General features: G+C 52.1%; 1 protein-coding gene across 1 annotated transcript in view; it reads right to left on the bottom strand.

Annotated features, from left to right (window-relative positions):
• The window catches only part of RAB7A (RAB7A, member RAS oncogene family), a 43,227-nt gene extending 23,762 nt beyond the window's left edge, over positions 1-19,465 (bottom strand). Inside the window, exon 1 of the mRNA XM_043441899.1 lies at positions 19,332-19,465. The gene's annotated coding sequence lies outside the window, so the exon portion shown is untranslated. The remainder of the gene's footprint in view (positions 1-19,331) is intronic.
• Between the last annotated feature and the right edge of the window lie 5,144 nt (positions 19,466-24,609).

The following is a 24,609-nucleotide window of genomic DNA, read 5'->3' as shown; positions in this document are numbered from 1 at the left end:
CGGGGACCACACGTGCAGCATCCTACGGTAAACCACCATGGAGAAGACGGGAGAGAACAGGACGTATAGCTGAGTCGCGTGCCCTACAGGAGACGTCACAACAAGACGGTAAATCAACGGTTCTTCAATAAAAAGCAGCTGCAGGCCTCTGATCTAACTCTGTGTGTGACGACAAGTCCAAACCCCTCTGCAGGCAGACATTCCCCCGGCACCATCGCCAGCCACGGAAGCCACTGCTTTCGCCCCGGAGCGCACTTGGCACCTTTGCCAAAGGTCAATTCACCTTGAAAGTGAAGATTAATGTCTGGGCTTTCTAGTCTGTTCCGCTGGTTTACACGTGTGTCCTATTCCAGTATCACACTGTTCTAATTACCACAGAGTTTTGCAGTTTCAAGATCTGGACGTGGGAGACCTCCAACTTTTGAGCTTTCAAAATTATTTTGACTACTGAGGGTCCCACGGCTTTCAGGACAGGTTTTTCTATTTCTGCAAAAAGAAAAAAAAAGTCATTGGGAATTTTGACAAGGATGGCACTGAATCTGTAGATGGTTTCCCAACAATATTAACTTTTCTAATCCACAAATGAGATGTCTTTCCACTTACTTACATCTTTAACTTCTCTCAGCAACGTTTATAGTCTTTCATTTAGAAGTCTTTTTCATTTACCAAGTTAAAATTTATTCCAAAGTATTTTATTTCTTTTGATGCTGCTGTACATGGAACTGTTTCCTTAATTTCTTTTTCAGATTGTATCCTAAAATTTGCTAAATTAGTTTATTAGCTCTAAGAGGTTTTAGCTTTTTAATTTCGGGGTATGAACTCTGTAAGGCACTCCACATATAAGATCATGTATCTCTTTCCTGTCCAATTTGGATGTCTTTTCTTTTCCTTGCTGAACTGCTCTGGCTGGAACTTCCAGTAGGGTTTTGAAGAGAAGTGGTAAAGTGGGCATCAGTGCCTTGTTCCTGATCTTAGAAGACAAAGTGTGTCCTTCACCACTGTACATGATGTTCACTGTGGATTTGCCACATACGACTTTTACTATGTTGAAATAATTTCCTCCTATTCCCAGTATTTCGACTGCTTTCATCCTGAAAGGGTGCTGTCTTCTGCATCAGCTGAGATGATGGTTTTCCCCTTTCATTACGTTAACATGGTGTATTAACAATCGCTCTTTGGTTGTGGAACCAACCTAGCATTCCAAGGAATAAATCCAAGCAAGGAATAAATCCCACTTGGTCCTGGCACATAAACCCTTTTAACAGACTGCCGAATTAAATGTTACAGGTATTTTGTTAAGGACTTTTGCACCACTGTCCTAAGACACATTGACTGATAGTTTCCTTTTTTTGTAGTGGTTGTCTGACCTTTGTAGGAGAGCAATGCTGGCCTCCTTGGTGGCTCAGATGGTGAAGAATCTGCCTGCAATGCAGGAGACCAGGATTCAACTTCTGCGTCAAGAAGATCCCCTGAAGAAGACAATGGCTGCCCACGCCAGCACCCTTGCCTAGGAAACCCCGTGGACGGGGAGTCTGAAGGGCAACAGTCCGTGGGGTCACAAGGAGCTGGACACAACGGAGTCACTAACACTTCACTTCCAATACAGGCCTCACAGAATGAGCTAAGAAATGTTTTCCCCTCGAAGTTACAGTTTGGGATGAACACGTACGCAGGGTTATGTTTACAACGGATCACCAACAAGGCCCTAGCACAGCACAGGGCACTCTGCTCAATGTGATGCGGCAGCCTGGGTGCGAGGGGCGTTTGGGGGAGAATGGATACATGCACATGTGTGGCTGAGGCCCTTCACTGTTCACCTGAAACCATCTCAACTTTGCTAACAGGCCATGTCCCAACACAAAACAAAAAAAAGAAGAGGCAACGTTCTCCCCTCTTCAGTATCTGGGAAGAATTTGAGAACTGGTCTTAGATCTTTAACCGTTAGAATTCACCAGTGAAGTCATTAGATCCAGGGCTTTTCTCTGTCAGGAAGCTTTTGGTAACTGATTCCATCCCCTAGTTGACAACAGTACGATTCCTATTTTCTATTTAGTTTGGCAGTTTGTGTATTTCTAGGAATCTGTTTCATCCAAGCTATGCAATTCATTCTAGTACAAGTGTTCCTAGGACTCTTTTAGAATCCTTTTTATTCATAAAAACGGGTAGTCATATCTCCACTTTCTTTTCTGATTTTAGTGATTTGAGCCTTTAAAAAATTTGCAGTTAATCTAAAGGGTTTTCTGCTCTTACCTGGATTATTTCCTTCCCTTTTAAGCTTTGGGTTTAAACTGTTCTTTTTCTAGATCCTTGGGAAGTGAAGTTAGGTTGGTGATTAGAGATCTGTTTCGATGTTAGCACTTATGGCGATAGCTTCCCCCTCAGAACTTCGCTAGGTCCTCTACGTTCTACTAGGCTGTGTCTGCAGGGTCACTGTTCCCAGAGCAGGGACTGAGCCTAGGCTTCCAGCAACGAAAGCGCTGAGTCCTAACTGCTGCCAGTGAGTCCTCCATCCCTAGGCGTTTTAAGATTTCTCCTATGACTTCTTCTTTGGCCCATTAGTTCTGTAAGAATGTGCTGTTTACCATCTATGGTATCTGTGGGTTTTCTAGTTTTCCTCTCGTTATTGACTTCTAACTTTATCTCACTGTGGTCCGAGAGGTACTTTGGGGACTTCCCTGGCGGTCCAGCGGTTAAGACCTTGCTTTCCAGCGCAGGGGGTGCAGGTTCCACCCCTAGCTGGGGAGCGCAGATCCCACATGCCTCAAGGCCAAAAACTCAAACCATAAAACAGAAACAATAACTGTAACAAATTCAATAAAGACTTCAAAAATGGTCGCCATCACAAGAAGAAAGAAAGAAAGGTATTTTGTATGATAACCTACTTTTTCAAACCTTCTGAGACTTACTATGGCTCAACATGTATTCTAACATGGAGAACGACCGTGTCCATCGAGAAGAATGTGTGTCCTGGTGGCGGGGGGCAGAGACCCGTGCCTGCTGGACGCAGTCCGTTTACTGTGTCACTCACGTCCTCCTCCTCCCGTACCTGCTGTCTGGGCCCACCCATCGTCAGCGTTACTGTCAAGCTTCTCCGTCTTCAGCTCTGTTCATTTCTGCCTCACGTATTTTGATGGCTGTGGAATGGTGTGTACCTGTTTATCACTGCCTAACCTTCCTGCTGTACCGAATCTTCCACTAATATGCTGTCTTGTAAGCTTTTTTTTTTTTGACTTAAAGTGTACTTCACCTCAGATGAGTATAGTCGCCCTCTCTTTTGGTTACTATTTGCATGAGTCCTTTCCACATCCTTTCACACTGAACATTTTTCTGTCTTTGGCTCTGAAGTAAGTCTCCTGTGGAGAGCAAGTAAATGGTTCATGTTTTTCTATCCAAACTGCCAATCTGTCTTTTGACTGGCAAGTTTAACGCAGTCACAGTTCCAGTCCTTTTCCTGCTTGTTTTTCATATGCCTTATTGCTTCTTTGTCCCCCATTCCTGCACGGCCATCTTCTTTTGTTATTAATTGATTCTTTATAGCAAAACATTTTCAATTCCCTTCTCATTTCCTTGTGAGTATATCCCATAGCTAGCTTTTTCCTTGTGGTCATGGAACCACATTTAACATCCTGAAGCTGCAGCAGTTTAACAGGCCACTCTACACCAGCTTAACTCCAGTAACATACAAAGCTGTTCCCATACATCTCAGACCCCATGCCCTCTCACTCACAGATGTCACAAAACCACAGCTTTATGTATCACGTCCTCCCAAAAGATGAACTCAGTTTCTAAGTATGTTAGTCCCTGAAATCGAGTGGAAACAAAAAGGTAAGTTACAACAGCACCAGCCTTTCTAATCGTCTGTGTGACTCTTCCACCAGACCTCTACTTCTTCACGGGGCTGCGGTCACTGTCCAGCACCCTCCACTCTGAGGGAAGCCCCTCACTGCAGGCAGGGCTGTGGTGAACTCGCTCAGCTCTGGCTTCTCTGGAAAGCTCTCAAGTTCTCTCTCAGTTTTGAAGGACAGTTTTGCCAGTTACAGGTTTCTTGTTTGACAAGTTTTTCCCCCCTCTATATTTTGAACAGAGCAACACAGCCTCCAAGGTTTCTGATGAGAAATTTACCAATAATCTTTGATTTTCAGCTGTTTTTATTGAAATACTTTTCATTTTGTTAGTAACATCAGAATTGTTAGTTAGCACAAGTAGTATGTCTCAGACACTGCAGGTTTGGTTCTGACCACTGCAGAACAGTGAGGCTGCACTAAATTGAGTCACATGGACTTTCTGGTGCATGTAAGTTACGTTTACACTTCACTGTCACCTATTAAATGTGCAACAGTGCTATGTCTAAGAAAATGTACCTGCCTTTATTTCAAAATACTTAATACTAAAATTACCAGGCATCCCCTGACCCTTCAGGGAGTTGTAATCTTTCTGCAACAGTAACATCAAAGATCAGTGATCACAGATCACCACAACAAATACGGTAGTAAAGCTTGAAATATTTTGAGAATTACCAAAATGTTAGAGACCTGACCTGAGCAACTGCTGTGGGAAGAAAATGGTACTGACAGACTCGCTTGACACAGGATTGCCAACTTGCTAAGTGCTATAAAGCAAAGTGTGTTAAAATGAGGTAGGTAGGTAGCCCTGTCAGCACAGTTACTAACAGTAAGCAGAGTCAGCAGGTGACCACGGTACTGGGCCTCGCTGAGGCCTCCCTGCTGACAAGGAGGCTCCCGTGACTCTTCCAAGCTCCTCAACATCACCAGCCCATGTGGCTTCACCAGGTGACGCTGGGCCGGCTGAGTGTCAAGGTCATTAAGGGGAAGGAGCAGAGCTCCTCCGCCTCCAGGCACTTTCCCATGAAGGCCACGCATGAGGGCTTGGTGAGTTGCTCTGTGGCATGTGGGATCTTCCCGGATCGGGGATCAAACCCAAGTCTCCTGCACTGGCAGGCAGACTCCTCACCACAGCGCCACCAGGGCAGCTCCACTCTGCTCTTCTGATTCAAGTGCAGCTGACTCACCACGCCGCTCGCCTCTGCCGCACACTCTCTCCGACACCCTTCTCCACTGCGGCCATCTCAGGGCACTGAATGCAGCTCTCCGCGCGGTGCAGAGGCCTGTCATTTACCCACTCTGGACAACACTCTGTGTCTGCTCTCCCAACGCCCACAGCCCCCTTCCCCTCCGGCAACCACACATCTGTGGGTCTGCTCCTGTCTGTGGTTTCTTTTGTTTTGCTCTGACGACACCATCTCCTCTGTCCTGTGAGCCTCGGGCCTGAGCTGGGTCACGGCTCCCTCCGGTCGCCCTCATCAGGCCAAGCTGGACCAGGAGAGCTTCATCCATGTACACTCAGGCTGCGCTCACTTCTCTTCAGGCTTTTCTGCTCCTCACATGGAATCACTTCAGCTGTCTCACTCTTCTGCCTGCTCATGTGGCTCTTAAACCCTTCTGTAAGCTTCCCCTTTCAGCTACTGTACTTTTCTGTTTCAAAACTGCTTCCTTGTCTAGAATTACTTTTCCCTGATATCCTCATTTTGTTCAGACACCTATCCCCAACTCCCTTTCCTTCTCTGCCCGCCGTCTCCTTTGGCTCCTTGAGCGCATTAACATGCCGGATTCAACGTCTCTGACTAGCATCCTCATGTCACCGCCTGCTTTGGGAGGGTTCCCCTCAAACTCGTTTTTCCTGTGAAAGGCCACACATTGCCAGTTCTCCGTCAGTTCAGTTCAGTCGCTCAGTCATCTCCGACTCTTTGCGACCCCAAGGACTGCAGCACGCCAGGTCTCCATGTCCATCACCAACTCCCAGAGCTTATTCAAACTCACGTTCATCGAGTGGGTGATGCCATCCAACCATCTCATCCTCCGTCCCCTTCTCCTCCCGCCTTCAGTCTTTCCCAGCATCAGGGTCTTTTCCAATGAGTCAGTTCTTCGCATCAGGTGGCCAAAGTACTGGAGTTTCAGCTTCAGCATCAGTCCTTCCAATGACTATTCAGGACTGATCCTTTAGGATGGACTGGCTGGATCTCCTTGCATTTCTTCCTGCGGTTCTCTGTATGGTCCGTATTTTGTTGTTGAGAGTTTCACTGTGGTGTTCTGGAGATCTGTCTCCCTCCCTGCAGGGCTGCTGGCTGCTGTGAGCTAGAAGCGTTCACCGTGAGCACACCACTCTCACCCTGAGCACACCACTCGCAAGACCAGCAGCCGTCTCCTTGCAAGGCTTCATCCAGCCAGACCCCGGGGCTCCAAAACAGCCAATTCCAACCATTCTTTCCAGCTCAGTGCTGACCTGGTAGAGGGGCTGCTGCTCAGGTTTCCTAGCCCACCATTTTGCATAACATCACTGTGGTCTACAGTCTTTAACTATCAGTGATTTTGTCCGATTTCTAGACCTTGATCAAACTCATCTAAGCCCTTGAATCACTGCTAATTCTCTCAGCAGAAAATGCCAGGTACATGCATATCCTTCCAGCATAACGTATGATGTGGTTTCTAGTTTTGGCAAACCATCAGAATGAGTCACCCTTCCTTCAAAGTACCTCCTTCCGTAAAACTCTTGTGACCACAGGAAGGGATGAAGCAAAGATCCGCTCCTCTAACAGCACAGACCCCAACATCAAACCCGAGGCTGTGGCTTCACACACTGTTCAGAACACTGGCGGTGGACCCAGCATTAAGAGGAGCGTGGCACAGAGTCTACCTCTAGAGTCTTTATTCCGGGACAACTGTCTAGGGCCCAAGGCTGCAGCTGAAATCAATACTTCCAACTCTATATTCTAACCCCAAGCACATTAGGAACCTGGATATTGGCTACAATATTCCGCTTCTTTTGCCTTAAACATCTTTCTGGAAACACACATAAGAAACCACAGCCAACAGTCTCTGCGGGGAAGCACTGAGTCCTCCCACCAGAAACCTTCTCTCTGAGCAGCTTTTTCTGCAGCAGTTACTTGTATCCGTGAGCAACCCACAGGCTACAATGTTTGAAGAACTGATGTGCTAACAGCCAGCAAATCCCATCCAACAAGTCCTTCCTCCAGCAACAACAGCCAAACGGCATCAACAGCTGACCATCAGTGGCCCTGAGTGTGACGTGAGCACCGCCAGGCAGCAGGGGAAGTGAGAGCCCCTCTGTCACCAGAGGCAGGGGTGGCCAGGTCCCGGCTCGCCAGCACCGCCCAGCAGGACCGCTTCCTCCTTTGCAGTGAGCCTGCTTCCTCTCAGGACTGCCCACCCCCGCTACCCAAGCAGGTCAAACAGGCTTCACTGCTTTCAGAGCTTCGACCTGACCAGGCTGGGCCGCATCACACCTGCGCCGTTCCAGCCGCAGAGCATCTCCACCACGGGAATCACCGTGTGTTTCAACGTGAAAACGTGGATCGGCTCTGGTGGCTAACTGTGGTCAGGGCGAAAACAAGACCACCACAAAACTGCTTTCAGCCCCATTACAGCATTTCTACCTGGGCTCTCGAATAACCACGCAGCTGAAAGCGCAACCCCCTCAACCCCGCCCCACGCTGCACACGCGCTGCACCCAGCCCCAACTCGCCAGACCGCCCTCTTCACGGCCGACCACCACCTCACACTGAGCGAGGTCCAGAACCCAGGGGGCTGCTTCTAGGCACGACCACGACATGGACGGAGGGTCTCAGGTCCCCTCGTCTCCTCCCCTCCACGCATCTCAGCCAAAAAAGAGCCCACGGAGGGAAGACTCTGTCTTCACTCCAAAACACATAGTCACAACACATGAATAATGCCAGGCAGAGTCACATGTACTACCAAATGCAGTTAGTTTTTTTAAGGGTACAAATTCGGCTCACACTCTGTTAAGCTGAAGCCTACAAATGGCTTTGGTAGTGAAAACAAGCCACCAGAGGGTCCACCATGGTTTCCAGGTGGAGAGACCGAGGAACGCAGACGTGTGTCCAAGGCCCCCTCCTGGGCCAACACAGGACACCCTCCGGGACTCGTGGGCCTCCCCAGCACAGCCGTCCCTCTTCCAGACCTGACCGCAGCCCCCGCAGGGGACCCCCTGCCAGGCCTCTCGACTGGGCTAACATGGGCCACGAGCCTTCCCCTCCTCCTCCCCAGAGACTGCGGGTACCTGCGAGTCTGGGGAGCAGACAGGAGTCCACATGCACAGACGGTGAGCTGCGCTGTTAGAGGTCAACAAGCAAGAGAAAGAGGGGAGGACTGGGTGACGAGGCTCCTTTCTCCTGTCAGAAAGGTAACTGCTTTCCCAACTCAGACTGCTAACATTTCCTTGAAAGTCATGAAAATTAAGACTGGCCCAATAGTCTACCCTTTATTTGTGAAAATTAATTCATAAAAAGAAGCATTTTTTAACGCGCTAAGATCCTACATGCCACCCCTGGACAAACATTAAACGACGAAAACGTTTTAGAAATGCACCTGGAGTGCACATCATGAGGTCACTGCGTCTGCTCAGATGCTGCAGGGGGCCAGAGGCGGCACCACGGGAGACGCTGGAGAGCATCACGATCACAACCAAGCCCGGCCGCCTGCGTCCCAGGCCATCTCTCCAGGCGACCGGGACACACCGGGCTGAGGCTCGTGCTTGGGCCCGGGAGCCAGGTGCTCTCCTGCGGCAGACCCGGCACGTGACCCGGGGGGCCGGTCCTTCCTCCCTCCACCAGGCCATCCCCCCAATCCCACGAATCAATCTCTCAGAAAAGCTAGTCAAGGACAGAGGACAGCGGCAGGAGGAGCACCGATGTACTCAGGAGCAGACGCGTCTCTGAGCACAGCTTCAACAGAGGTCTATGAAGACGGGCAACTACAAGCTTGTCAAAAGGGACCACGAAGCAGAGAAGCCAGCAAGACAGCGGCAATGTCCTGGAAACAAAGAATGGAACAGAGCACCTAGGAAAGACGCGTGGGGAGGAAGTTAGTGTGTGCGATGAAAAAATGTCTAGCTGGTGAAAAAAGGATGACAGTGCAGTGAAATGCCGGAGCAAGCATACATATGGAAAGAGCTGTCTAACACCACATTACACAGAACTTTCAGACATGCTAGGTACTAGGGGAAAAAACTGGCACAGGGAAGGAGAAGGCCGAAGGATAAAACAGAATGCAGAAAATGAAACAAGTTAACAGGTGTGACTATTTAAACTTTCTATAGGACAAAAACACAGCGTCAACTGAACCAAGCAAGAGAAAGAAACCAGGAACACTGCAACATGAAAAACCGATCATGTTCTTCCTATACAAAAAATACTCTTAAAAGCTATTACATAAAAACATCCTTGTTATATATTTTTTTAAAAAAACCTTCCCCTGGGCCTTCAAGAAGAAAAGCCAAATAACAAAAGAAAAATAGCTAATCCCCTTTTTATAAAATTTTATCCATTAATCAAAGAAAGGTAAATGTTAAACAATGAGGCACTTTTAAAATTTTCCCCAGTAGTTACACTGGCAACCACTAAAAAAAGTGACACCTATATAGATAGAATCTTCCAACTACAAATAGCTAACTACACAACCCTCCTGGGGGCACAATAATAACAAGTACCAAATTCTAGGGACGTACAATCACGGGATCTTAGGGACATGATCACGGAAGTGGACAGAGAGTGCGTGATTCTGTTACAGAGAAGAGGCGGAAGTAACTGAGACGGCCAGAGGACGGTTACATTTTGGTGTGGGCAGTGTGAGAGGGGCAGCAGTGGGCACGACAAGGCAAAGTGCTGCGTGAGGGGGGGGTGGGGTGGTTCACAAGCAGCTGCGGAGCGTGTGTGCGCGGAGCGAGCCCTTCTGGAGGAGAGGGTGAGTCTGGAAGCATGGGCACCCAGTAATCCAGAAGGGTAACGGAGACCCCTCCCCGAGACGCCTATGCTGCGCCATTTAGGAAGACCTCCCCACCCAGCAGGAAGTGAACGCGCAGGGCTCCACAGAGGCCCTGGCTTTTCAAATGGCCGGAAGGGTCTTTTGCACTTCAGCGACATCATCTTGCAAAAGCCACCACAGGTGAGCAAGAGCCCAAGAGGCAAAGTATGAAGGAGCCTGTGCGCAGTCCGGGCCCCGTCCGTGGGAGACACACCCCGAGACCCCAGTGGACGCCAGAAGCCACGGAGAAGACCGGAGCCCACGCACAGTGGGCCCTTCATACCTCTACGTCTGTGGTCACGTGTAAGTTAGGCACAGAATGTTACTAACGACACACTGCACTGAACGCACGTGAGTGTGGTCTCTCTCAAGGCCTCTGGCCGCACCATGCCCCCCGCCTCCTCGTGAGAGGTGAGAGGTGAGCTGCCCGCCTGGCGCAGGGCCTGCGCCCGACCCACCCGCGGACCCCACTGCAGGCTCCAAGCCTGGATGCCTGAGACCCCAGGTGGGGAGGACCAAGACGGGCGCGAGGCTCCGTCACGCTGCTGACAACAGCACGCACTGTCAGATGACCAACGGTTTACATCTGGAAACTTCGATCTAGTGTTTTTGGACCGTGGCTGACAGAAGGTAACTGAAACAGCAAAAAGTGAAACTGGGAATAAAGGGGGATGCTGAATTCTCATTGTGCAGCCATGGAAACCGAAGCTCAGCCACTCTCCTCAGAGCCATCGTGTGGCGCTGCTTCAGGAAGCCTCGACAATGCCCCTGGCTCCAGGCCCGCTGATTCCAAGCAAGGGGAGGCAGTCACAGGTGTGCGCTCCTTTTCAGCCAGGGAGCACCACGGGGCGGGGGGTGTCTATCAAAAGCCACTTTGGGGATGTATTTCAGCTCTTCCTTTCAGGTGGCTACTTTCTGGGGGAACCCACAGGTCAGTCTAGGGTGTGGAGCTCCTGGCAGCCTAGTCTCAGGATCCAGGCTTTCCCTGCTGTGGCCCGCGGGCAACCTCTGGTCAGGGAACTCAGGTCCCGCAAGCTGCACGGTGCTCCCCTCCCGAAAGGCTTACTGGTTTAAACAAGCAGTCTAGGGTCTCCCCTAAGAGCCTTCGAGAGCAGGTGCGGCACCCACAGAACCTGTGAAAGACAGGTGTCTAAGAGCCACCCGAGGATTCAGTGAGAGGTGAGACTGAGGGGAACACGGCCAGAACGCTTAGGAAGCGAGGCCGCTGGCACCAGGCGAGGCGGTAGGCGCGATGAGCGCGGACAGGAGGGGCGCGGTGGGGCCGGACCGAGGGCAGGAGCAAAGCGCACTCAGGGCAGGCAGGCTCGGCAGGCCGGACGACACAGACACGGCTATGCAGGGCCAGGACCACCGGCGCACGCGACAGGGAGGATGGGGCGGGCCCGGAGAGCGCGGACGGCAGGGAGGACGCGGGCGCACCGCTCCCTTCCCCTGACGCCGAGCTCAGCCCTCCTGCTCAAGGAGACAGAGGGACTGCGCAAAGGGGTGCCGGGCGCCCAAAAGGCCAGCAGGCCAGGACGGGAACCCGCACACCAGGCACCTCCCCAGCAGCCGCGGCCTCGAAGCAGCCGGTCAACCTCCCCCACTGCCCAGCACGGCCCAGGCCTCCTGCTCCGGGCGCCCTGACACGCTCCAGCCAGAAGTAACGGCTGGGACCCTCCAGCGGCGGGAGGGTGGCGCAGACCACAGCGGGCACCTGCACCCGCAGAAAGCGAACGAGCGGTGGTCTGCGGCCACTCGGAGGTGGTGTGTTACTGCTGAGCAACACAGCCAGTTCAGTCAGACTCTGCGTGAAATTTACACTTCAGAAGAAACAGACCTGTCAAAGCATCCGTCTTTCCAAAACATTTTTAAATAAACACAACACCGTATCACTAAAATTCACAGAGGCTGTGCTTCCATAGGAGGTGTTCTCAGCGCTGTTGGGGTTAAAGACACGCGTCCCGACCTGGAACACGCAGCGCTGGACCGTGATACCAAGCATGTTCTTTCTGGTGGGTCTCTCATCTGGAAACAGATGCTGACAACTCAGATGCTGCTTCAAGGTGAGCGCTAAGCTCTCTAAAATGTAAAGAGGCTGTGTATATATAGACACACACACATACTTTTTTCCAAGGTGTCACATTCACATGGAGCCACTTTTCAGAGAGTCAAGCTCCCTGGAAAGCAATTCTTGTCACAAGGACTTTGCAGCCCTGATCAATAGAGTCTTTAAAGGGATGCTCCCACTGTTCTAAAGGCAGGTGCCAAACGAAGAGCTAAGGGTCCTTTTCAAGAGACCGGAATGACTGCCTTTCCTTTTTCTTTTTGGTAAGGAAGACTGGAAAACAAGAGAAGCCACACACACTGTTTTTCAGGAGTTTGAACATCTGCCATCAGCTTTAGACCATTGCAGACATTTACCTAATAAAACACCACCCGTAAACCATTCGGAAGAGCCCACACGGCGAGCGGCTATAGAAGAAAACCGAACTACCTGCTCTCTTTCTCCAGTCAATCCCCCCAAACCAGCCCCTGACTTTAACGGTGCTGCAGGCACGTCTGAGGAAGTACATCCCTGAAGGCTGAAGCGTGCCCTCTGTATTCCAGTCCTAACCCCGCTCACCTCTGAGAGCGTGTGTCTTTAGGTGAACTGGACCATCACAGCCACTCCTCGTGGGTGACTGAGACACCGTCCTCCTTACCCACCAGGCTGTGCGGGTCAGGGGAAAGGACCACGGCCAACCCCCCACCGTGCCCGGGGCTCGTCCGCTCCCCACACAGACGGCCACTCCCGAGTCCCAGTGCCACAGCCCCTCACCTGTCCTATGCCCCCCGCCCCCGTCCACTCCCTCTAGCGCCCTCCAACGGCTCTCCCCGGCCCCCCTCTGAGGTACTCTCCCGGACGTCTGCGCAGCACCCTCTGAGCCAGCCACTGACCTCCTCTAACGTTTCTGAGACTGGCATCTGTCTCATTTCTACGACGACTCCAAAACCTCCAGAGCTTCTTATCCGATCCTCCCCGCAGCTGTCAGCCGCACTTTGTTTTAGCAGACAATAAAACTGCGTCCAACGAACACAGAGCGCGTAACTTATCATTCAGGAAGGCTATCCATATTCATCACTGGCCCAGAAGCAAAACTTACATGCCACAAATAGCAACCCAGTGTGCAAAGTTAGAACTGGAGAAATATCAAGCTACTGAGCAGTGTCTCAACTCATCCTGGAGCCGTGACTCACCCCTGCCCTCAAGGTGAGTGTGGGGGAGGGGCGGGGCAACACTACCCCAGGGACCCCAGGTCTACAGCCAGCACTCAGCCCGAAAGCTGCTGGTCAAACACCAGCTACCGTCTAAGTGCTCGGTCAGAACACGCAATCCAGACCTATTCTGAGCATACATCAGGGAGTCCAGTGTTTTAAGAACCCAAGTGTCAGGTCAAAGAAAAACTCTCCTAGGGCTACCTTTATACCCTACAGGTGACCATCTGAAGGCAGCTCCACCCCCAGGAGTGAGTCAGATGATAAATGCAGACGCTCCCACAGGGCAGTGTGGAGGGCTACCTGCTCCCCTACTGAAGCCTCTCTGCTTTTCTATCCCCGGTGGATTCAAGAAGCATTCACAAGAGGCAGTCTCAAATTTTGACGCATTGTGGTCCAAAACCAACCTCCCCACCCGCTCAAGCACTGCCCATGCCAGCACCAGATGGGGGTGCAACGCTAGCACCCCAGGGGCAAAATGAAGGTGCGTCAGCAAAGATGCGGAGCATCTAGAACCCTGACACACGGCTGGTGGGCGTGGAAGCGGCAGGACTGTGGGAACCGAGCCGGGTCCACCACAGCACCGCACACACGGTTGTGGCTGGACTGTGGCCCCCCAACTCCAGATCTAACCCCACCACCTCACAATGTCAGACCGTGACTGCAGCTGGAGATGGAGCCCTTACAGGGTGAGGGAGATTAGACGAGGTCCTGCGGGCCCTAATGGATCTAACTGGGGTCCCGAGAAGAGGGGGTTAGGACGCAGAACCCTTCAGAGGAAAGACAGGGTGGGCAAACAGGGAGCAGATGGTCCCCACAACTCAAGGGAAGGGGCCTCCGAGGAAACCAGCTCTGCCAGCACTCAAACTTGAGACTTCCAGGCTCCAAAATTAAGACCCAGTAAGTTTGTTTTGTTACAGTGGCCTAACAATCTACAGATACACCGGCTAGAACCCAGCCTTTCCACTCCTCAGTACTGACATAATGGAAATGTGCACACACGCCCATCAGAAGACGGATCCAGGACTATTCACACAGAGTTTCTTTTTGGCCACTCTGCTCTAGCTCCCTGGCCAGTGATGGAGCCTGGGCCGCCTGCAGGGGAGTGTGGGGTCTTAACCACCGGAGCACCAGGGAGCTCCCAGTACAGCATTACTTCTACCAGCCACGCGCTACAAGCTACCCAAACGCGCATCACGAAGTTAACACAAACATCACGGTGGGCCAAGGGAAGAAGCACTTGGGAACACTGGAAACGGAGTCGGGGCTGCACCCAGCAGAGAGTGTCAGACAACACGGAGACAGAGACAAGAGGGCGCAGCGTGTATGACCAACAGAGACACAGACAAAAAACCCCACAGTGCTTACAAGTTAAAGAAAAAACCAAGAGAGGATGACAATGACCTCAAGGAGGCACAAGGGGCCTTCCGAGTCTATGAAAACTCCCCAAGTTTCTCACTTACTTGCACAGTCTTCATACGTCCCACTGCAAATTCGGAGTTTAGTAAAATGTAGAAAAGACAAGCTGCAACGCCGTACTGATCCACTGTCAGCACGGCAAGTCAACCTCACCACCCAGCTGGACTCACCAGGTTCTTCTCTGGCTGCCACTACAGAGTTGGACGCACAGCTTGTCCCCTGGCCCCCAGCTCCCCCACCTGTCAGAGGAGCCAACGAATGCCCACGGCTGCTTTGTCACACCATCTCTTTAAAACTCAATCTCATTAAAGGAAGGCGTTCATAAGAGTAAAACTACCAGTTAACACTCTGGTCTTCCTACGGATAGTGAATTACATTTCTCTTCTTTTTCACTTCTGTATTTTCCTAGCTTTTTTTTTTTTTAAAGAAGCAACTAGTTTAATAATCAGCAAAAGAGAAACACCACTTTAAATAAAAAGTAAGGCTTCCCTGGTGGCTCAGCTGGTAAAGAATCCACCTGCCATGCAGGAGACCTGGGTTTGATCCCTGGGTCAGGAAGATCCCCTGGAAAAGGGCATGGAAACCCACTCCAGCATTCTTGCCTGAAAATCCCATGGACAGAGGAGCCTGGCGGGCTACAATCCACGGCGTCGCAAAGAGTCAGACACAACCGAGCAACTAGCACTTTTCAGTGGAGGAAGGATAACGTTTTTATAAGGAGTCGAGAGCTGAGGGCTTTAGAGCAATCATGAAAAACCCAAAAGCCAGGCTGGGGTGTCAGAGCCTCAGTGCGTTCCAAGAGATCCCGACCTGCACAAGCAGCCGGGCCCCCTGAGCACCAGGCTCAGCCGCCCTGAACCTGCAGACAGCTGCGGGCGCCAGCTGGGACCCTGTGGGCCTGGACGCACTACCCAAATGCTAGCAAAACGAGTATCTGCAGCGAAGTTTCCACAGAAGTGCTCTTAACAACCACCCACAGCAACGCACAGGTCGGGGGATTTTAGTGAGTCTTTTAACCTACGGGCTGCCGGGGCAACCCTGAGGTATTTCTGGGGGCCCCGGACCCATAAGTGCCCAGAGAACTCTCGGCAGCCTGACTGAAAGACACATGTAAAGGGCACTGTTTTTCCCAAATTTCTGTGCTGTTATGATCGAGTTCTTTAAAGGTTAATTCATAGTAGCTTTGTTGTGTACTCGCAAACAACTCAAATGGAAATCAGCCTTTAAAAATTAAAATTGCATACCAGAATGGGAAACCGATGGTGTCCACAGGGTCATGTTTCAGAGACTCCCTAGCGGAGCTGGGTCAGGCCAGGAAGGCCAGTAGCAGGCAGCAAGCCGCTCACACCGGACAGGGTGGGGAGACCAGGGAAGCCAGCGTGTGGCACCTGGCGGCAGGTTCACACGCAAGCCTCGCCCAGCCCCCAGCTCCCCTCACAGGCCTCCTCGGAGCTGCTCTGCCGGACAGCGAGCAGTCCAGCAAGGCCAGGAAGCGGACAAGGGACTCAGACTGCTCTCCTCAGCAGTGATGACATCACCGAAACAGAGCAGCCGGGCGAGGCCTGCGATCCCCTGCATTAAGTGCTGCATCTCCAGGCAGGAGAGCTCGGCCAGGACTGCGTGTCACCCCTGGAACCAGCTGCCGAGCTCACTTCCTCCCCCACAGAGGCATTCTGCAAGTAGCTATTCTTAAATTTGTTTTTGAAATCACAGCCTGGAGTACTGAAATTGAAACTAGTGGGAGACAGCGCTGAAGAGCCTGCCCTGATTTCCCCACTGCATCACTTTTACCTTTGACTCACAAGTCACACTGACCACAACCACCATTAAAAAGTTTTAAAACATAAATGCAAACTATTTTTGTATTTAATGCCGTACATGGGAAGGAAAAGGCAGAAAACAGAGGGGAGAGATGAGAGCCAATAACTGAGAAGATGAACACACTGCAGCAAACTGCAGACGGAAGCACAGAGTTTGGAGACGGCATCCCCGGACGTGTGTCTGATCACACACAGGAGCGGATGCTGGCGACCCTGCAGGGGAGACACGAGGCAACACAAAGCCAGGAGCTGCAAAGCGGGGTGGGGAGCAGGGAGCCGATTTCCAGATGACCGCAGCACTGGGAGAACCCCCATCTGGGCCTCGCTCGGGACTCCTCCTGACTTCCCCAGAACACCCGCTTGTATAACTCCCAGTCCAGTGACTGGTCCAGTTCCCTCAGTCATATGTGAACTGCTAGGTGGAGAACCAGACAACTCAAGACAGAAGTAAAGACAAACATTTAGGTCAATTTCGGAGAAACAGTTCGTAAAACAACAGTCCCACGTGTGGGATCTGGGTTTGCTACACCCTCACATAGAAACACCAATGCCAAATGAAAGAACAAGTATATACTGAGTACAGGTCCCTTTGGAAATTTACTAACAGCTAAGGAAATAACCAACCAAAACCTTTTTTTTTTTTTTTTTTTGCCTTATTTGGTGGTAGAGTAAGGAACTGGATTCAAAGCCACACTTTACTGTAAAGCAATGGCCTTTGATTATGGGGTTCGGAGGGGTGGCTTAGACTTGTTTGGCACCAAAAAATATTTCTGCCTCAGGAGATTGCTTACAATTACCTGGAAAAACGTACCAATAAAGCTATTTTTAGAGTGTCCTCCACATTCCACTCCCCCCTTCTGCTTGTTTACTCAGGCAATCCTACAGCAAATGTAAAACTCGCATCCCCCGTGAACCAAGGGAGCCAGAGGGCTGGTGGAGATTACCTAGGGTGACCCTGGTACATCAAACCTGTGCTATCAGGCAAAGCAGCCGCCTCAGCCCCACAAGAGTATCTCTGCTCAGAGAGCCCCCAACAGCTAACACCCGTCCTGGAAGCTTCTGGCGACACAAACTCCATGTGGAGTGAACAACAAATGCCCCAGAGCAAAAGAACAAGTTTAGAGCTAAAAGTTACTCTTTAAAAAGCACAATCAAAAAAAAAAAGCACAATCAGTTAGAAACTGTGATATTATCTTCTACACACCCTCTTCAAAAGCAAACCAAACCAAACGCTGCTGTTAAAATTAACAAAGCCTTCAAGTTAGGGCAGAACACCATGCTGTCTAGATTACCACAGATGTACTTGCTGAGATGAAAAATAACTCTCCCTTATGAAAAATCTCAACATCTACAGTACCATCATGCCACTCCACGAGAGAATTCCTGGCCATGACCACTCATCGCTTTTAACGTCCTTGAGGACAAGAACCAGGCCTATCTCCCCGAGTCAATACTCAGCCATGCCTGATGCTCGGTTCATACTGAAAACATCTGATGAATGGATGAAAAGCCACTCATCACCATTACTCTGCTCCAAACACAAACAACAGTTACAGCAACCACGCAGATTACTCACTTCAATATATCCGACCGGGTAACCAAAAAAAAGAAATCAGACTACGATAAAGTAGTAGGCACCAACTTCTAGCTTGAACAGGACCTTCAGGAGAAGTACTCAGGACTCACTTTCCAGCTCTTGACTCAAAACTGAACAAACTCTCCTAAGTCTGAATAGAGAAGCACGCTAACAGGAGACTTTATTAATCCACGGATGAGAAGTCATGCGGGTAATCAGCTGCTTCAGTCACAAGGAAGAGACAAGAGCCTGTTCTTTTGGAATCCAAAGAGAAGATACAGAATTTCCAACAGTAAAGAACCAACTGGCCGGACACCCATGCACTAAGGCTTCAGGAAAGGTCCACACGCAAGATGGCCAGCCCAACTCATTTGACAGGAGACCAAGGTGACAAAAATTTTCAAACCTCAAATAACAACTCTACTAGAATTTTAGAATTTCCAATCGACTGGCGCGACACTACCAAAAAAAAAAAAAAAGCGTTATAACTCACAACTGAAAACGGAACATGTTGTGGTTTTAAGGCAGAACTAATGCTACCAGAGAAGGCTGCCAACGTCACATCACAAGAAAAGACGTGGAGAGGCAGATACCGGGTGGCAAGAGACAGATCCCAAGCTTCAGGGACCCGCACTCCGATCTCCGCTCCGCGACCTTGGACCAGTGACTTAACCTCCTCGATCTTCGACTTCGCTATCTACCAGCGGATACAGCAATGTACTTGAGAAGACTCCGCTAAGAATCAAATATAACAATCGGTGCAGAGGTCTCGCCACGCCGCCCGACAGACAGTAAGCGCCCCAGTGTCCGCTGTCTTTATTCTCAATCGCCCAGTTTCGCGAACCGTTCCTCGCCGGGAAGCCCGGGCTGAACGCACAGGCGGGCCCCGCCGCAGTCCAGACCTAACACGGCGTTGCACCCGGCAGCGGTTCGCCCCCAGCAAGTTTGCAAAGTTCTTCCAGGCTTCCCCGCGACGCGTTTAAGAGAAAAAGCTCCGCGTCCCGGGAGCCCGGGGCAGCTGGGAGCACGTGACCGGCTCTCCGCGGACTCCCGGCGTCGGGGACCCTCGGCCGGCCGGCCGTTCGGCGGACGGGACGGCGAGCACACGGCTCGGCCTGGCATCGGGGCGGGGTGGGCGGCGCCCCCGCGGCCGGCCGGCTGGCCACCGCCCGGGCGCGCAGACCTGGCCGCTCCGGCCGGCCGGCCCGAGAGGAGGGCGTGCGCGGCGCCGGCCCGGGTCGCGGCCGGTCGCGGTCACACCCGGCCACCTCTCGGCCGGCCTGCCTCCGGGCCCGAGGGCGCGGGACTCCCCGCGAGGCCGGGCCGGGCCTGCCCGAGACGAGGACGGCTCGCGCCGGCGACCGAGGCCAAGGAGGGGGATGGGGCCGGGCCGCCGCTTACCGCGGCCGCTTCGCTGGGCTCCGGGCCGGGCGCGTCGCGAGGGCTCCGCCGAGGAGGAAACGGGGGGGCTGACGGGCGCGCGAGGAGGTCCAAGCTGAGGCTCCTGCGGACTCCCGGGCCTGTCCAAGTCTCCAACGCCGCCGCCGCCGCCGCCTCGGGCTTTATGGCCAAGACTCCGGCTCCGCTCCCACTTCCGCCACCGCCGCCGCCCCGAACGGAAGTACCTGTCACGAGACGCTCGACGCCAGGGCTGCGGGGGCGGAGCTCCGCCCCAGTCGTGCGTCACGTTCCGCCGTCTCCTGCCCCGGCCCGAGTCACGTGGCACAAACATGTCTGCCCCCAGTAACTGCGGCCATATTGGAGGCCCCTCCGGGAGCAGGGCGGCGCCATGCTGGACCCACCCACCGAAGCCTCAGCCCCTAAACAGCTCAGGATCAAAAGGAGCGAAGAAATGGAACCCGGAGAGCTCCGCGGAGGGTGGGAAATCCCACCCAGCTCTAGCTCCACGTGCACACCGTAGGAGCTGCTCAGAACTTTGGCTCCGTCTGCAACAACATGCTCGTCTCATAGCCTTTTACTGCAAACTTCATTCTTTTGGTCGCTGGATACAATAACTATGGAATCATTCTTGATTACCGTAGTGGGTTGAATAGTGACGACCCAAAAGGTATGTCCACATCGTGGAACCTGTGGATGTGACCTGATTTGGAAAAAAGTGTATTTGAATGTGTAATTAAGGATCTGGAGATGAGACCCTCCTGGTTTAACTCCTTGCAAGAGACAAACGAAGAGGGAAAGGCCACGTGGAGATGGAGTAGACACAATCAAAAGGATGCCAGCAGCAAGGCGTGGGGGGTGGTGCTGAGTTTGACTTTTGTATTTGAGAGAATCTATTTCTGTTGTTTTAAGCCACCAGCAGTTCCAGGACACTAAAGCTCTCTCTCTTGGACCCCTCATCCACAGCCTTTGAAAGATACCCAGAACATGACCCCTTACTCTCTCTGCCACCACCACCTACTCTGAACCACCATCCGTTCTCACCTGGATTATGGCAACAACTTGGCTTTCTGCTCCCACCCCATTCCCTATCTAGTCTCAACACAGCAGTCAGAATAACATGTCATGTTGCTGCTCCAACTATTCCCATAGGTCAGAATAAAAACTAAAGGCTTTACAACCAAAAGGTCCTATCCCGGGACTTCTCTGATTGTCCAATGGTTGGGACTCCCCACTCCCAATGCAGGGGGCCTAGGCTCGATCCTTGGTCGGGGAACTAAGAATCCTACATGCCAGAGCTAAGACTTTGTGGCCCGCAACTAAAAATTCTGCATAAAGATAAAAGATCCTCCATGCTGCAATTAGGGCCTGGCACAGCCAAATAAATAAATATTTGTTTTAAAAGTGTGACGAGGAGAAACACAGCAGTGGCAGCGGGTAGGGAGTGACCCCAGCCTCCCTGTCTCCCAAAATCAGGCCACTTCCTTGTCTACCTGGTTTGATGCTGAGATTCCAATGCCTGGAACGCTGCCTGAGTTGTGACAGGTACTGAGTATTCCCTGAGCAACTGATAAATTCATTCCTCTGCCATCTCCCTAATTCTCTCCTTTCACATAAGGAGCTCCCACCACTCCCTTGAGACTAGTCCAGCAAGATTACATTAGTAAACACGCAGTCATGGTGCTGTATTTCAGAAGGTAACCCTACCTGCTTTAACAGTAGGCCTCCAAGGAGTCAGATTTCAAACAAGACAGAAGTAGGTGGCTCTCCTGCACACGCAGACTTGGGCGACCCCGAGCCACACTGTTCACAAGGGGCTTGGCACTGTGTAGAGAGCTGGGAGCAGGGGAGGAGTTCTGCAGAGATGGCACACCTGCTTCTTAAACGCCTGGGTGCAGAAGTGACACACACCGCCTCTGCTCACATTCCTCTGGCGAGAGCTAGTTGCACTGCACAGCTGGATGCAAGAGGACCTGCAAAACAGGGGGCAGGCGAGGCGCCAGCTCTGCGCTCCGGAAGAGGGAATGAACCTGGTCGTATCTGTCTGGCCTGCCGCAGATGCAGCGTGGAAAACACTGAATACAGGACGCCGAGGAATGAGGGCGGTGCAGGAGATGGAGTAGCCAAGGAGGGCTTCCCAGAAGAGGTGGTGCCGAGGTGATTCACGAAGGATGAATAAGAACCTGCTGGGCCAAGAGGAAGGTGACTACCCTGGAGGGATGGCTGTGTGCAAAGGTTTAGAGAAAAGAGAGCATGTCATAACTCATTCCAGAAATTGCTGACGGGTTAGTGTTCCTGGAGAACAGAGTTGGAGGGAAGGAAGCAGGAGCCCTGAGGAAACTCACGCGCAAAGGCCGGCTGGTGGTGTGTCCTGAGTGCCTTTGATCCCGAGGTTGATGGAGCCTTTTCCTGTCTTCCTGCTATCGACAGTCCCGATCCACAATTGAGGACAAACGGTGTGGAGGAGCTGACATTTAGGAGGACTGGGACACCGGCTAAGACGGGTGAGACCCAGCCCTGCCTCGGCGCAGACGGAAGTGGCAGGACTGGCCCTACCACCTGGCTCACCTCCTCCCCCACCCCACTGAGGAGAGGGGAGAGAGAAAATTCACAGGGCCGCTGGTGATCACTGGGCTGCCCCCCACCCTGGTTACCAAGGTGAGAGGGCTCTGTGAGACTTACAGCTGGGGTGGGGGGAACGGGACCCACGGGACTCTCCTTTCCTGGGGAATCTCCGAGTGGACCCTGCCCTCCACGCCCTGCCAGGGGCAGGAGAGGACTCCAAGCAGAGAGGAGGCTGCAGGGTGGCTGCCTGCACAGCCGCCTGGCCTGGGCGAGGCCACCCTGTAGGCTTGTCCTGGAGTCGAGAGGTCGGTCCAAAGGGCAGCAGCTTGAGCCACTGTATCAGCGATCCGTCACTGCAAATCAAACACCGCAAGCCTAAGTGCCGTAAACCTGTGCTCATCTCTTATCTCATGACTCCTGGGCCAGGAGGTCAGACAGGGGGTCATGAGCATGACCCCTGTATCCTCCACGCTGCCTGGGCCGCGGCAGAGGGACTCGGCTGAGGGATGAGCTGAGGGCTCGCCTGGGGCTGGCTCACACGACGGGTGACCGGTGCTGACACCTGGGCTTCTCTCCACATGGCCTTTGCACGGGCTGCTGATGTCCACACAATGTGGCAGCTGGCTTCCTCCTGAGAAAACCACCCAACAGGCCGAGGTGATGCTGCAGCCTCTGACCCGACCGAGCCTCACAAGTCCCGTGTCCTCACCTCCACAGAACTTGGTGGGCTCACATGGGGTAGCTCTGACTCAGGGCGCGAGGACCACAGAAGGGCGTGCACCCCTGGCGGGAGAATCATGGGCTGTCGTGGAGGCTGCAGACCACGGCTCTCCTGCTGGCTCTGCAGCTGGGAGGGCTGGCCAGGCACAGGGCACCCGAGGAGGGTGAGCTGGAGGGGCAGAAGAGTTCTAGCCTGGTCGTCTCTACCCCACCATGGACCCAAGCGAGGGGAAGGCCCATGGAGCTCTGCGGGTAGCTCACCCATGGCCCGTACACAGTGCGGTCCCCGCACAGGTGCCGAGGCTCCCAGAGCACAGAGAAGCACCCACGACCTGAAGGATCTGTTCAAAAGAGGCCCTTCCTCCATGGTGCTCGGCTGTCACCTTTCCCAGAAGTCAGATGACTGTAGATCTATGGGTCTATTTCTAGACTGTCCTGTTCCATTGATTTGTCTGCCCAACTTTATACCAGCACCACACTGGATTAATTACTATACTTACATGGGAGGTCCTGAGATCTGGCGGGTAAGTTCTCCAACTTTCTCCTCCTCCCCTTCTGGAAGGCCTTCACGATCATTGGCCCTTTGCATTTCTGTATAAATTTTAGACTCAGCTTGTCAATTTCCACATAAAAATTCTGCTATAGACTGGAATCATATGGCATTTATGATCCACGTGGGGAGAATTTTATTGAGTTGTACACTTATGTATTATTTGAATGCTTTTTCATATATGTGTAACACTTCAAAATATTTAATGTCATTAAGAAATCTGCTACCCATGGCACTTGTGTGTTAAGTTGCTCAGACGTGTCCAACTCTTTGCGACCCTGTGGATCATACCCCACCAGACTTCTCTGTCCATGGGATTCTCCAGGCAAGAATACTGGAGTGGGTCGTCATGCCCTCCTCCAGGGGATCTTCCCAACCCAGGGATCGAACTCATGGCATATTTCAAATTATGTTACCAGACATTAAGATTCTTCAACCAATTAACAATAAACTTCTTTTAAAACTTCACTTTTTTCCCAAGGGATCTGTGTTCCCTCAAATTCTATCACTTGTATACCATCTTCATGACTTTTTTGATATACCCCATGCCATCAATACTGCTAGTTATGGAAAGGGAGTTGATTTTTTTAAATTTAAACTTTTTGTAAATAAACCTTTGTATCAGCATCATAAGGGGATGAGTCTCTCTTGCCAAACAGAGAAGACAACTGGCAAGGCGAGCATCACAAAAATAAGATTGTTGGCTTATAACTAGCTGTTGTCTGCTGAAAGTCTTGAGAAGGAAGCCTACACTTTCTCTATTCAAAATGCATATTTGCAAGTTTCAGAGAAATGCGACATGCACATTGCCAGCATACCAAGAATTTCTCCCTGAGGTGATCGGAAAGATTGGAAAACTACTGGAAAAGGGATAATTCTGTCACTTTTTGGTTTTCTGGAGCTAACTGTAGATCCACATGCAGGTGTGAGTAGTCCAGAGAGACGGCCTGCACTCTACTCGGCATCCCCCAAGGGTGGCGATTTGCAAAGCTACAGCTCATCACTCTGAGGACGCTGACACTGGTGGTGTTTTGAGCTCCTTAGTCTTCCCTGTACTCCCTTCTGCGTGTGTGTGCACGTGTGTGCCCGCCGTGTGCTATGTAAGTGCATCCCCCGCGCAGGTCTGTGTATCCACCGTCACCCAACTGTGTTTCAACGCCACTCTTATCTCAGGAATCCGGGCCGAGGGTGCCAGCCCCCACCCCTGCGGCGTCTCTAACCGCAGGCCGCCTGCCAGCTGCGTCTCACGTGCGGTGCGGCCCACTCCTGTGCTGCCCCCTGGAGACCCCACCCACGTGTGAACCGCGATGCCTCCCTGCACTCCCCCCTCCCCACCCCGGGTCACAGCAACGTCCAGGAGGCAGGGAAGCAGGATCTCCCCACGTCCCTGAAAGGAGAGGAGTCTGAGCATTAATGAACAGCACTGACTGTTTGGACAGTCATTGA

The sequence above is a fragment of the Cervus canadensis genome, chromosome 22, assembly GCF_019320065.1.
Source record: "Cervus canadensis isolate Bull #8, Minnesota chromosome 22, ASM1932006v1, whole genome shotgun sequence".
Taxonomy (NCBI): domain Eukaryota; kingdom Metazoa; phylum Chordata; class Mammalia; order Artiodactyla; family Cervidae; genus Cervus; species Cervus canadensis.
Note: the sequence above shows the minus strand (reverse complement) of the source record. Positions and strands in the feature narration are given on the sequence as shown.